The sequence below is a fragment of the Melanotaenia boesemani genome, chromosome 17, assembly GCF_017639745.1.
Source record: "Melanotaenia boesemani isolate fMelBoe1 chromosome 17, fMelBoe1.pri, whole genome shotgun sequence".
NCBI classification, from domain to species: domain Eukaryota; kingdom Metazoa; phylum Chordata; class Actinopteri; order Atheriniformes; family Melanotaeniidae; genus Melanotaenia; species Melanotaenia boesemani.
Genome location: NC_055698.1, coordinates 17538857 through 17552914, shown reverse-complemented (window position 1 = coordinate 17552914; position 14058 = coordinate 17538857). Strand labels below are relative to the sequence as shown.

Genomic DNA, 14058 nt, shown 5'->3' with positions numbered 1-14058 from the left:
TTAAGGAGCTCATGTGCATACATGTGCTTGTATTACTTATCTGGCTGTTGTTTACACAACATAAACCATTACATTTCGGGGTAAAGTCTTAAATCTTGGTTAATGTAAGGGATGTAGAGATTATCGTTTACATTACAAGGAGAAAAAGTAAGTCAATGCAATGTCCTCTTCACTGACAAAAAGAGGTTTGTATGGCTGTGTGTGTTTCAATAGGACAGCATAATGGAATGCTTCGGTTCAAGACTTGCCAAGAGCACTGTTCCCATACGCCTGGGAGCCAAGACTTCCCCAACCAGCCAAGAATAGTATTGACTCTCTCTCTCTCACCCACACTCACACAAACACACAAGCACTCACACTTCTACTATTTGGATTTGAGAAGAAGGGTGAAAGTGTGAGGAATAGTCTTGCTCACTTAAGGCAGCACAGTGCAACAGAAATATAAAGAATAAGAAATATTATTATATAGAAATATATTTTATACAACAGGGAATACAGTAACTACCCCGACCACACATATTGGACATTTTGGGATTATGCTTTGATTTATATGACAAATTACTGGTGCTTCACTTATTTAAAGTGGAAATAACTGAGGAGTATATCAGAGGAGAAAAAGAAAATAAGATTCTGTGGGAGAATGAGACATGGAGGGAGACAAAAAGAGGAACATAGAGGCAAAGAATCCAGCAGGGAAACTGCAGCACTCCTCAAACTTGCTTCTAAATGGGTTTGCCCTCTCTTTGAATGTATACGTGCATGTGGGTGTGGGTACACTTAAACAAGAATGCTTCTTTGTGAGACAGCAATAAACTGGTGAATAAAGATGAGGACCAGAGTATAATTTCTATTCCCACTGCATAACATCAAATGTTGAGGCGACAGAGCCACAGGCAGCAGCATAGTTTCTTTTACATGAGCTTGGATGGCAGTTGTATGCCTCCACCATAAGTCAAGCTGCAGTTAACCCTCTAAGCGCCAAAGTCACAAACTTGTGATGAGCACCAGGCCATGTTTCCAGAAAGAGAACAGTTTCATATCCTACCTCCTAAAGAGAGACGCTTAACTATTAATCCTTAATGCAAATGCAAAGCTTGGCTTCTTTACTGTAAATCATAACAACAACAAACTAATTATTTCTAGCACAAACAATCCGGTGATTGCAAGCCAGGAACTTTTACAACAATAAGATTACACATTTTACATGTTACCAGTGGAATCCCACATCCTGGTTTATCATATTGAAATAGGAACTTGGATATATTTTGTTTGTTTGTCTCTGTCTGTGTTGGCTCTGTGATGGACAGGTGACCTGTTCAGAGTATACCCTGCCTCTCACCTGTTAAAATGCTGGGATAGGCTCAAGCTTACCCACGACCCGTAATGGATAAAGCGGTACAGATAATGAATGAATATACAATACTTTTTTCCTCTGCAATACGGCTCCCATCGTTGAGCTGATACTGTTTCCACATCTGCTGCAACTTTATGAAGCTGACTTTGGAAATATAATGATGTTGACAGATGATACTTTTGAATTGGATAAAAATGCAGTGCAAGGAGAAGGAGTAGTTGGTAGTGTTAAACCCCCTGAGAGCACATTGTCTGGATTTCCATGTTATGTATTCTTGTTGACTTCATTTCTCTTTTGTTTTGATGAATGTGTATCTGTTGGTTTTACTTCGTGTTTTTTTTTCTTTTGGTAGTTTGTTTCGTTATGCATTATACTGTATTTAGTTGTCTTTTCCATACTTGTTAACACTTGGTTTCTGTGACTTGTTGCCTCACACCTGCAAAATATTAATCTCCACGTCCCTCAGTATATATACTACCAGAGTTCATTTATTCAGCACCAGAATGTTCCTACCACTTCTTTCATAGGTTTAATAAGATATCAATTTTTTACCTTCACCTGTCTGCCTCCTGCCTTTTGAGTTCTCTGTTTACACAGACTCTTGTTAACTTGGATCTCTACACAATGATTATATTCAGAATTAGCTTTGGTTAACCTGAAAGATATGTACACTGAGAGTAACATCACCAAATGCCAGCGACGTCCTGCATTATTCTGCATTATAGCAGCTGAAGTCCTCCACATCTGATAAAGAGCATCAGAATCCAGTCTGGCTTCTTTTATTCACTCCAGGGGATTTGAATATAATGGTGAGACAGTGTAGATAAAATATTAAATAGAATTTAACAAAAGTTGCATAAAATCTTCTACAGTTATGAGGTGGTTATGTCTCAGTCGCACAGGAGCAAAAACATGAGGGATCTGGAAGTTACCTGTAATATATGAAAATAAATCAGGCATCTGAGAGGCTTTAACATTTAATCTCTACCATCTGGCTTTTCATTTTTTTTCTAAAACTCACAGCTATGGCCTTGGAAGTGGTATACATATGTCTCTGAATATAATCAGCTAATCACTTTATTAGAAATTAGTGTACCAGGGGCGACATGTAGCTTTGCTGCATGTCATTCCCCACTCTCTCTGACCACCTTTCCTGTCAAGCTACTATCAAGTGAAGGCCACTAGAGCTCAAAAATACTTAAAAAAGCAATTAGTGCGCCAAAAGCATTAATCAGCTAAAAACAAGGTCATAGTAACTGTGACCTCTCACCATTAATTTCAGATCACTTTATCACTGATTTCAATGAACTTATGTGCTACACATCTAATGAAATTCCCTCCAGCTTTTCCCTATTTTACATGTTCGCGAGTCAAGTTCTTTCTAAAGTGTTTTCTTTAAGCTATGAGTATTTTCTTGGGTTTAAAATAGTTTCATTTTGAGCACATAATCATCATTAGTTTATTCTTGATTCTGGGTAAAAACTTGGAAGAAATTCTCTAGAGATACCAAGTCCACAATAATGAAGGACATAAAGCCTTCGGTCTTATCTGACACCAGCTCAGAGGCAGGACAGTAGCCTCAATGATAACAGGTTATTACGAAGACTCAAATACTTTCTGACAGTTTTTCCTCTAAAAATATTGACAAGTGTCTAGATACGGATAAATCATCGTTCAAAGATCTGCATCCCAAAAGATGGCAACAAAGCACTGGACTCAACTTAACTTTATAACAAGCATGAGAGCAAGCAAAAAAACTGTCTCCTATTCTGGTCCTTGAAATTCCACATCTGAATTCAAAAGCTTGACTTAAATATTTTTTTATTAAAAATCTTTGCTGTTTACATCAACTCTTATAACTCACTGGGAAAATGTACTGCCAGGAAACTGTCCATTAAATAGAAGACCTGAGTTCACATCCTTGACCTCACGGTTGTGCTCAGCTGAAATGTCTGTTAGATGATCGCCAACAGCTCCAAAGCTGCTGCTCTGCAGCAACCCCGCAATCTTACTTCCCAGTGGAAGGAGAGAATTTCTCCTCGTGGGATCAATATCACCACAAAAGTGGTGAATTTATACTGAGAGTAATTCAGAGAAAATCACAGCATTTGTGGTTGGTGGTTTTGTAGTAATTTGGAGAATGACAGAGAAATTGCAGCTGGTAATCAAACACATACACAAACAAAAATACAAAACATAAATAAAGACTGGTGGTAACTACACAACTCCCCTCAGCTTAACTTAGACTTTCCAAAAACATTTTTATAGTTTTTTGTTGTTCTGTTGATGTTATTATTTTTTTCTTTTTACTCTCAGAACAAATTAAACTTCTATTCTTGCACAGTGATCTCTCACGAACTGCTCTTAAAGGTGTAATGCATGTAATGTGCATGTAAAGAGCTCAGATGCAGGTCAACAAACAAATGCACTGTCACTCAGCAGACCAGGATTTCCTTTACCTAAAAACAATTCTCTTTCAATCACAGAAGAGGCAGTAAATAAATTTAATTATATCTGTTAGCTGAGGTTTAGTGACTGTTTTCAAGAAACCAGATAATGCTGACTTATCTTTGTTTTTCTTTAACTTCTTTATGGAGTCTTCAAGGGTTGAATAAATAAATTATATGCCATATTGTTTTCCTCAACTCATTATACCACAAAACAGATAATGAGGGTTAGAAGAGTAATTTGAATTAATCTATTCTTGTAGGGCTGCAGTTCAAAGCTTAAGAGGGGAAAACTAAGCTTATGAGCTTCCACTTCACTTACATTAAAATCAAATGCACTTTACTTAACATGTATCTGTGCAGTGGCCAGGGTGACGGGTTTATCAGCAAAACAAAGCTCTTGGCTATGAAGAGAAAACAGGACTGGAAAGTCCTTGATGCCAGAACTAATAACATCAGATTAAACATGACAGACTTACAGCTTTTAGTGTGGGATAGTAATGTGACAGTAGTTTGTCAGTAATGATTCAGCAGAGTAGGGAACTGTCTTACAATATTCATTCTAAAAACATCCCCATCTATTAACGGAACCAGCACACTTATCCTAATAAAAGAAACAATTGAATTTATCTAAATTAGTTATCAGGAGGTAAAAAAAGACATCCTCACCTCATTCACCACCGTTGCTCCACACCCCCCTGGTTTGTCAGCAGGTGGTACAGCCCATGGAGAGGGTTCCAGGCAATCTCAGAATACAGTATGTGGATTGAGGAACTCAGCACTCCCTAATGAATAAAAAGAGCATATGTTAAACCAAAAAAGGGAAATAATTACTTTGATATTCTCTCCGATTTTGAATGTAAAATCCTCATGGACATAGTAGTATACAATGACACACACTGATCAGTCAAAACATGTTGCTACAGTGCAACGTCCTGAAGGGAGACTTTGCATCCTGACATCCACATGGATGCCACTTTGACATCTGCCACCTACCTAAACATTTCTGCAGACCAGTCATAGCCCCAAAAGGCAACAGCAGTCTCCTACAGTAACATCTTGACCCAGCATGACAGCAATGGAAAGCTGCTTAGGACTCTGAAGTGTTCCCCAGCCTCCAAACTCCCCCAGATACCAATCTGATGGGAACTGATGGTATCACAAGGCTCCAAATGATCTATTGCTAATGTTCTGGTACCAGACACTCCAGGGCACCCTCAGATGCTTCTTGATCAAAGGGACCTATTTGATATCAGATGAGTGGTGGTAGTGTTAAGGCTGATCAGTGTAGAATGCAGTGTAATCGTCAACAAGAACAACATTTTGTGGAACGAATCTGGACACACAGCTGAGGATGCAACACAAAACACAGCTGGAAATCACAAGAACAAAGTGGTCCACAGTCACACTTTGAAAAGAAAAAGCCCCAAATCTACAGTACATCTTTAAAGACATCTAATGTGCAACAAGCTGATTTGAGAAGACACCCACACACCACCATAAGAGACAGACCGGCTGATTGTTGATAGTGTGTACACACTCATTGGGACTAATTAGGCAGGTTGTGTGAAAATGATGAGGATTCTACAAGAGGGGGATGCAAGACACATGTTCCCTGCTGTTTGTCAGCTTCAGCATGAGTGCCTATGAATCTTTAAGGGATGTGTGTGGGATGCCAAACATCCCACTGACCTATTTCTTATATGTGCGACAAGCCGAAAAGAGGCAGAGGAGGTGTAGGAGTAAGTGAGTGTGCAGCTGTCTACTATTGTACTGCAGCTTATTGAAAATCAAGGTGGGAATTACAGTATGAGTGATATATTACAAATAGTAAAAGATGCCATTCGTGCAGTCCTTTTTTATGTTATGCATGATTATATATATGGGATTGAGAGCTACTGTGAATGGAGAAAATATGGTAATAAATGAGGAGGGCAGACAGAAAAAGAGGAAATGAATATCTGGTGTCAGACATGAGAAAATCAATAGTATTGTGCGGTTGGTTTAAGTATGGTGCCAAGCTAAAGCCTGTACATGAATCAAACTGGCAGCACACAGAAAGCAGCAGGGTTTGAGTGAGCTAAAGATGTTTGTAAAGATGTATGTAAAGAGAAGACGGAGGATGATGAAAAAAAAAAGACGACAGAAGCAAAGGGATTAGAAAACACCAACTGGCAAAGGAATCCATCAAATGGAATTAAAAAGACAAGGGATTGTGGGGAAGCAATAACAGAGTGAGAAATAGAAGCTGGGAATGAAGATATAGCAACAAAAATTATTTTAAAAAAGAAAGAAATGAGTAGCGGCAATCCAAAGTGACGAAATAAAGAGAAAAGGCAGAGAAGCAACAGAGAGAAAGAGAGAGGGAACAGAGAGGCTGTGACAGAGAGAGAAACAGATGGTGGCAAAGAAGAGACAGATAGAAACTCACTGGGCAGACAACATTGGCACAGCCAGCGAGGCACAGCAGGGAGTAGAAAAAGCCAAAAAGTGTCAGAAAAAAGGGAGGATGAAGATGATGAGAAAGAGGGTCAAAGCAGGACAGAGAGTGAGGACTTCATTTAAAAACTAACAACTTTCATGGAAAAACTGGACTGCATCAAAATGTAAAGATACTCTACAGTGTTTATGGATGCTTAAAGCAGACATGAAAACAAATGAACTAAGGCGGAGATTGTCATATGAGAATGTCTGATCACTTTTCTCTGATTTCTTATGTTCAGAGATATCTGCTGAAACTCAAAACACTTTCACTCATGTTTGTGGGAAATGAGAAGGACTCTCAATGAGCAATGCTGAGCTGCAAATAGTTAAGTTTAAAAAGGATGATTAAAAGTGAAGAACCAGGGACTAAGCCATCAATCCTGGAATTAGTAGATGAGTTAATTCATTTCCATTTTGAAATGAGATATGATGACACAGGTGAGCAAGTCAACACAAGTAACGACTTAAGGACATTACTAGAAAGTGGCAGACATTCTCAAGCCATTGTTGTTCATACATATCAAACTGAACCTGTGCTTCAAATGTATAGTCTGAATAAAAACTGAGTAGACACTTCAAGCTTTATATTTGTAGACTAATGACAAAATTGGGACAATAGCAGTGTATCAACTGAAAGCCTTCAGACAAAGCAGAACATGTTCGAAAAGCTTGTAGCAGACACTGCAGCCCTTAGGCACTGCACAGTAAATGTCATGTATGTGGAACAATGTCTTCTCTTGTCAATTTATTAATGTACAATAGACATGAACCCGGTTACGGCCCCCGGCCTTTGCCTTTGTGAATGTATTTAAATTACTGTTTGGTTGCAACCAGGTGATTGGCCGGCTGTCTGGCTTTTGGGATCCCACACATCTCCTGAAAAGAATGTGTTGAATTATGGCTCTCAGTGAGCATTTGCAAGAGAGTTCCATCATGACTTTCAAAAGTCCATGAAGTACCGCTATGACTGTTCTGCTGCCTCTAGCCATTTCCAAAAAACCCTACCCTTATCACTCAGCCATTTGTCTGAAGAGCAGAAGAATGACATTGTCATTAGTAAACAATTTTCTCTGTTAATGATGTCCCAACCTGTTCTACTGCCATCCCACATGACATTGATGTGGGTAGCACCGGATGGCTCGCCTCACTTTATAACCATTTTCCATAAAGTTAATGCTGTTAGGACCATTAACTCATACCCTCGCATAGAAGATAGTGTGTATACAATTGGCACGGTCTGGTAGGTCAGTAAGATGGGCTGCTAAAAGGAGTTACTGGCAGGTACCTCTCACTGAACAAGCTTCAGAAATATCCAAGTTCGTTACCCCAAATAAATTCTTACAGTACACAGTCATGCCCTTTGGTATGTACAATGCACCTGCCACATTTCAGCATCTTGTCACCTCTCTTTTCTCAAGAATGTCCAAGTGTAATGCATACCCAGATGACCTTATTGTCTGTCCCTTTTCATGGAAAGAACATTTGATCGTTCTCAAACAAGTTCTCAAACAACATGGCTTAGCGATGCGTCACTTACGTTAAAATCTAGCCACGTGGTACTTTGGAAAGGTGACTGTCACCTCCTTTGGTAGACAGGTAGGTCAAGGACAAGTATTCCCCACTGAAGCAAAAGTTGCCACCATCTCTGCTTTTCCCATTCCTTCAACTAGGAAAGCTCTGTGTCATGTTCTCAGAAATGTGAGCTATTATCGGACCTTCTGCCGCAACATTTCCACTGCTGTGTTTCCATTAACCAGCCTACTTAATCCAAAAACAGGTTTTGAATGGAATGTCAACATGCTTTTGAAAGTGTCAAGTTGTTTGTTTGTTCATGCTCCTGTACGTTCTGCTCCTGACCTGACTAGACCATTTAAGCTGGAGGTTGATTAAAGTGCTGTGGGAGCTGGTGCTGTGCTACGACAGGAAGGTAATGACGGAGCTGATCATCCTGTGTGTTACGTCCGCTGGGCTTTGGTTTTACAAGAATATAATCTTGAAATTAAGCACAAAAAGACTGCAGTCACCTTCTTCACAGATGCCTTATCAAGGGTTTAGTATGTCAACTGTAAGTATTCCGCTCACCATTCATTCCTTTTGCCTTTGAATTTTTCTTTGTTGTAAACTTTTTAGTTTATGCCTTGAGGGCGGAGGTGTTACAGCCCCAGGCCTTTGTGAATGTATTTAAATTCCTGTGTTTGGCTGCAACCAGATGATTGGCCGGCTGTCTGGAATCCCTCAGTAAGTACAGGGCAGTGCCATTTCCAGTCCATGACTGGCTGGCTGTGTCATCAATCGCCTGTAATTGGCCTGTTCATCTGATGTCCACCTGGAGCTCCACTATTTAAGCAGGCTGCAAACAATCATTCAGGGCAGCTGGGGTTTTTCAGAGCAGTTTGCCATTTGTGAAGTCTGTGGACTTGTGTTTGTGTGTTGTGCTAAACTGTTAACTAGGTTAAACTATGTTGATGAAGGCTGTGAAAGCCTTATGTTAACTCACCAGACTTAGAAGTTGTCATTTATTGTTTGCTGTTAAATCAGTGCTAGAACAGAAGGAGACTCAACTTAGGCTTAATTTGGAATCATTTAAAGTTGTGCTACACAAGTATTGGACCTTAAAACTCTGCACTTCTGACTACTTTTGATGGCACACTGACATTCATTATGCACTGGGGCTATTGTTGCCCTGTAGTATCCCAAGGCTGTGGAACCAGATTTCACAACTTTGTGTTTCCAGCCTGGATCGTCACATGACTGCTGCATTTCGCTTTAAAGAACTGCATCACGAGCCGTCATCTGGACATCAACATATTGGCCAATTAACACACACCATGGATGGTTTAGCAAATAAACTCCAGAGAACATTACTGGAAGAAGTGAGGAAAAGAAAGAGAGAAAGAGAAAGAAAGAGATATCAGTGTCAATATCGGACTAAATTTTCCTGGCTGGACGGAGCTCAGAAAAGAGACAAGATGCAAGACGAATGCTGAGTTATCCTTTGTTGGGGGGGCAGCAAAGCGTAAAAATATGCCAAAGTTCAATAATGCCAATTTAAGTTTCCCAAATAAAAAAGAATATTTAAATCTAAATAAAAGACAAAAGTTGCAAAGACAAAGGTGGGAAAATATGAAAGAGAAACGTAAACACTCATGCTTACCTTACAATGTGGATTGTTGCTTACTAAATTAATACAATCACCTGGAATTCATAGAAATCTTGAGATAGAACAAATGTTTATGCTCTCTCTCACTGTTATTCTTTCTTACTCTTCCTCTCTTTCTATTTGTCTCATACACCTGCACACACACATGCACAAACAAGTCGGCACACTTTGTTTCAATTAATCTTGTCCAATCCAGAAATCAGGCAGGCTAAATAAGTCAGGAAGGGTTCAGTGCAAACTGCATTAAGTGAGCAACTGATAGAATATCGGAGCACAGTGAAGCAGACAGGTCCTATGTGTGCGTGTGTGTGTGCATGTGTGTTTTTGCACAGGTCTAAGTGTATGGTTTATTTAAGCCATTGTTTTTTTAAATCCAATGAGCTTTTTTAATTGTTTTTAACCATAATCACACTGCATCACATTTAACAGATGTTTCTGTTGAGTGTCACTTATTACAAGTGACTTGGACAATGTGTGGGTTCCTCACTTTCCTTACATCCTTTTCAAATGTTTGTTCCAAACAGTGTGTGAATTCAGACTGATTTAGACACTGTGAAGAAAAACTTTTGCAAGACGTGTTGCTGCCATCAAATTCAAAATAAGCACTATTTTTGGATGAAACAGAAAAATGTCCCACTTTCAACTTTTGATATGTCATCTATGTTCTGATTTTGAATCAAATGTTGGTTTATGAGGTTAACAAATGATTGCATTGTGATTTTATTTGTAGTTTACACATCATCACAACTTTTGTGTGCATGTGAACAATGAATTATTGTATTAGAATCAGTGGTCAGGTGACCAAATTAAAATAAGAACAAAGCTGCAGCCCTTTGTGTGAATGTCCTGCTGTGGGTCTTGAGTCTACATCATGCATGTGTGTTTGTAGCTTTGTGATGATCTGAATCAAATATTCCCTGCATGCATGTTTCTCTGTGCTTGACTACATGCTGGCATGATTACACCCTGAATACTTCTGTTCTCTCAACCATCCCTTCATCTGTTTGAGAGATCACATTCTTTCTCTTCGCTCTTAACCAACTGTATTAAAATTGTTGTCCACCAACAACAGCTGCAGTCTTTGCCAAAGGTTCTCTGTTCAACAGAGGGAGCATTTCTTAAAATTACTTCAGACTGTGGAGCTGCGAGCACATGTGTCACTGCAGAGCCGCAACACCCCAAAACACTTCAAAATATCCACCATTGAAAACTGTGTAGATGAATATAGGGTTAAAAGATTAGGTGAAGGTGATAATAACACTATAGTAACCATTCACAATTAATAACTTGTCACAGTGAGAAACTGTGAGGCAATTTCAAAGCCTTAGGCTTCCGCTTACTTAGACAAATCACAGTTTATTTGTCATAAGCATTGCAGACAATTACAGTGGAACAGGAGCATGTACTCATAGACAGAATACCTTTAGAGCTGACGTAGTGTCTGACAGCTGCTTCGCTGCTTGAAGCAGAAGAATGCAATGAGTCTGTGTGTGTGTGTGTGTGTGCGCGTGTGGGTGTGTGTACCAAGTGACTGACCATCACTGCTATGTAAGGGAAATGCCTTCCTCAACCGCAAACCCATTTTCCTACACTTCAACAATCTTGCCATTCCACAAGTGAGGAATCAGCCCTCTGAAGGTTTAAGGTGCTCAGAGCAGGAATGTTATCTTGGGTGCACACATGTCTGAAAAGGCCAGTCTCTTTCACTAATCACAGACCTTTTATGGTACTTACCATCCTACACTGTTAGGGCTATGTTGTTCGGAGAGTACGCCGCAGCTGTATCAGGTTAAGTGCCAAACACAACATTTCCTGTTACAGGCCTGAGCTATTTTTAATATCCAATTTTACAATATACTTTGGGAAGGCAGGAAAAAAAGGGGGGAAGGTTTATGAGCCAGGAATTAAATATAAATCATTCAGCTGAAGAAAGCATAACACAAAAGCACTCCCAAGTTTTTCTTGTTCATTTTCTCCATTTTTCTTCCAATATGTAGACTATCCTTCTTGTTAACCTTAAACACTGAAGTTTAAAAGTGACAAACATAAATACCTAAAATTAAACAAGGTGATGAAAGGAGGCTGTGCACAGTGTAAAACAGCACTTTAACTTATAGCTCTCACCTACATGCTTAACCCATAAAGGTCCGACCCATGAAAAAATGGTAAGAAAAGTCCAATTTTTATTAAGGTCTTTATTTGGCCCTTTAACAAAAAAAATTACTTTTTGGGGGGGGCAAAGTTTATACCATAAATTGAAGCAAAATGTCTCAGAAACTGTGTGACAAATGTCACGTCGGGCTCTTATGGGTTAAATGAGAGCTAAACTTTGCAACAGAAGTACAAATGAGACATACAGATCAGATCTTTTCACCAGAGGAGAAGAAAGTGTTATGAACTCACTATAATTTATTGCTTTAACCTGTTAAATTGTTTAGCTTTAATTCTGTTTATTTCCTTAATAAATAAAAAGACAATTTAACACAGAAAAGCTTTACTCATTGAACTCTAAGCTGTTCAAAAAACAGATTTAGGGTGGTTTAAACCACATGCAGTTAAAATTGGGTCTCAAATAGCTTGTTGCTTTCTCATCTCTCAATTGATAAATCCGTGGCTTCTACCTTTAATCAGGAATTGGTAGAAACTGATAGTACTTCCAGTAACTAATGACTGATTAAAATTAAATGGTTTTTGTAGTTCTTGTTTTCTTTTTAATCCTTCAGTAGCATACAATAACCTGGGCAAGCACTGTTGTTGTTCTTGCTGTAGTAAAGCAAATACAACACATTTTATAACTGTCTGAGGTACAACAAACGTGTGCTTTTAATGGTTAGGAAAACTACCAAACTTGTTAACTAAAAGACGACTAACCTAAACTTGTTGAATGATTTGAAAACCTGAAACTGACCATAACTCTGAGGATGGTGAAAGTGGATGTTGAGTATTTTGTTCAGGCGTCACATTTTCATGTAAGTATGATGAAGCCGTCACTTTTAATAACTAAATTAATCAAAGACAGAATACAGCTCTGCTCAACAGATGGCAGTAAATCATCAGGCACATTGTACGTTGGCTTCACTGTGATTTAATCAAAGCTGCATGTTATGGTACAAAAAAAGGGAAGCTCTGTAATTCTGGGAAAAATTGAGTCAAATAGCTAAATCTGTCACATTCAACAGAGGGTGGGCTCTGGTTGAAGGCACAACTTGGCTGCACTCAGCTGTCAGTAATAACAAGATAAAACCACAATTAAACATGTTTACGCATGAATTATTACCTTACTGCCTGGTTAACTGAATGAAATGTGGGAATTCTTTTACTATCTGTTTTAGTTGTGTATACTAGTTGTGTATTTTTTTTATTTTTTTATTATTGCTTTCTGCACCCTGCTGAAATGTTTTATGTAAAGCACTTTGAATTGTCTTGTACATGAAATGTGCTATACAAATAAATTTGCCTTGCCTTGCCTTGCCTTACAGATTCACAGACACCCGATCTTTGATTAACTTTCCATTTAAAACTAAACTTGTGTGTGCAAGTGCATAAAAGCAAACACGCAAACAAACATGGAGCAAGGATAGGCATTCATTTGCCCCAAATAAAGATAATGGGGTACAATAAATACAAGTTTGTGCGTGCATATGTGTGTGCATTAACAAGGTATAGGATGTAAGCGTTCTGTGCCAACACTCCTTGGCAGTCAAACAAGGACACACACACACACAGTCACACAAGCAGCGCTGAGCTTTTTTAATTGGCCCCTGGTTTGCCAGTCAGTGTTTTTACCACTCTCTTCACCTCAGTGTGCTGGCCCTCTGCCTTGGAGTCTGGCAGAGGCACAGCTGGACTCGGGAATGTGGACATGTGTGTCTAAATGTGTGTATCCTGAAGTAATTAGTTTCACTTATGTGTTTAGATATGGCAAGGTGTCAATGAAAGACAAATACACCTCATCTTTCATAGATGTTGTCATTCTGATGAAGTTCACTTTCAAGGTCAGACTGCTTAAATTATCTAAGTATAAGGTCTCACTGAGAGTCTTCACCACTCTGGGTCCTTTTGAGGATCAAATTGTTTGCAAAGCTTATTATCTTTGTCAAAAGAAATGTCTTCATTGTCAATGCAGTTATACTCTCTTGTATCGTGGCGTTATAATGTGTGTGTGTGGCCACATGAGTGTGCTACAGAGCACCTCAGAAAAAAAAAAGAAGAAGGAAAAGAAATACACGACAACCTTGAGTTCAACCAAAGCTTACAGTGGACTGTCAGTAAAACATCATAGTCTGAGCAGTAAGGTGTGTATGTGTATAACCAGCGACATGATAAGTGTGAGATTTATGTATCTGATATCAGAAGCAGATTGCATCCTTCCCAGAAATCTTTTGCAAAGCAGTGACAATCAAAACTCATACCTCAGACAACCACAGGCACACATAAACTCGAGGAAACCAAGGTCAAAACAAAGGGGGGTGAGATAAGTGAGTCGTGAGGAGACTACGTGTGTGCATGCATGAATGTGTGGGTGTGATTGCGATGACATCATTACTAGAGCACCGCACTCTTATAGTTGATTGATAGAGAAAGGGTTGTTATGGTCAACTGATGTGAGCTCA

At 39.1% G+C, this 14058-nt stretch overlaps 1 protein-coding gene across 1 annotated transcript in view; it reads right to left on the bottom strand.

Moving 5' to 3' along the window:
• atxn1a (ataxin 1a) overlaps positions 1 to 14058 on the bottom strand; it is a 101038-nt gene that overhangs the window by 26391 nt on the left and 60589 nt on the right. Inside the window, exon 3 of the mRNA XM_042011401.1 lies at positions 4471 to 4586. The gene's annotated coding sequence lies outside the window, so the exon portion shown is untranslated. The remainder of the gene's footprint in view (positions 1 to 4470; positions 4587 to 14058) is intronic.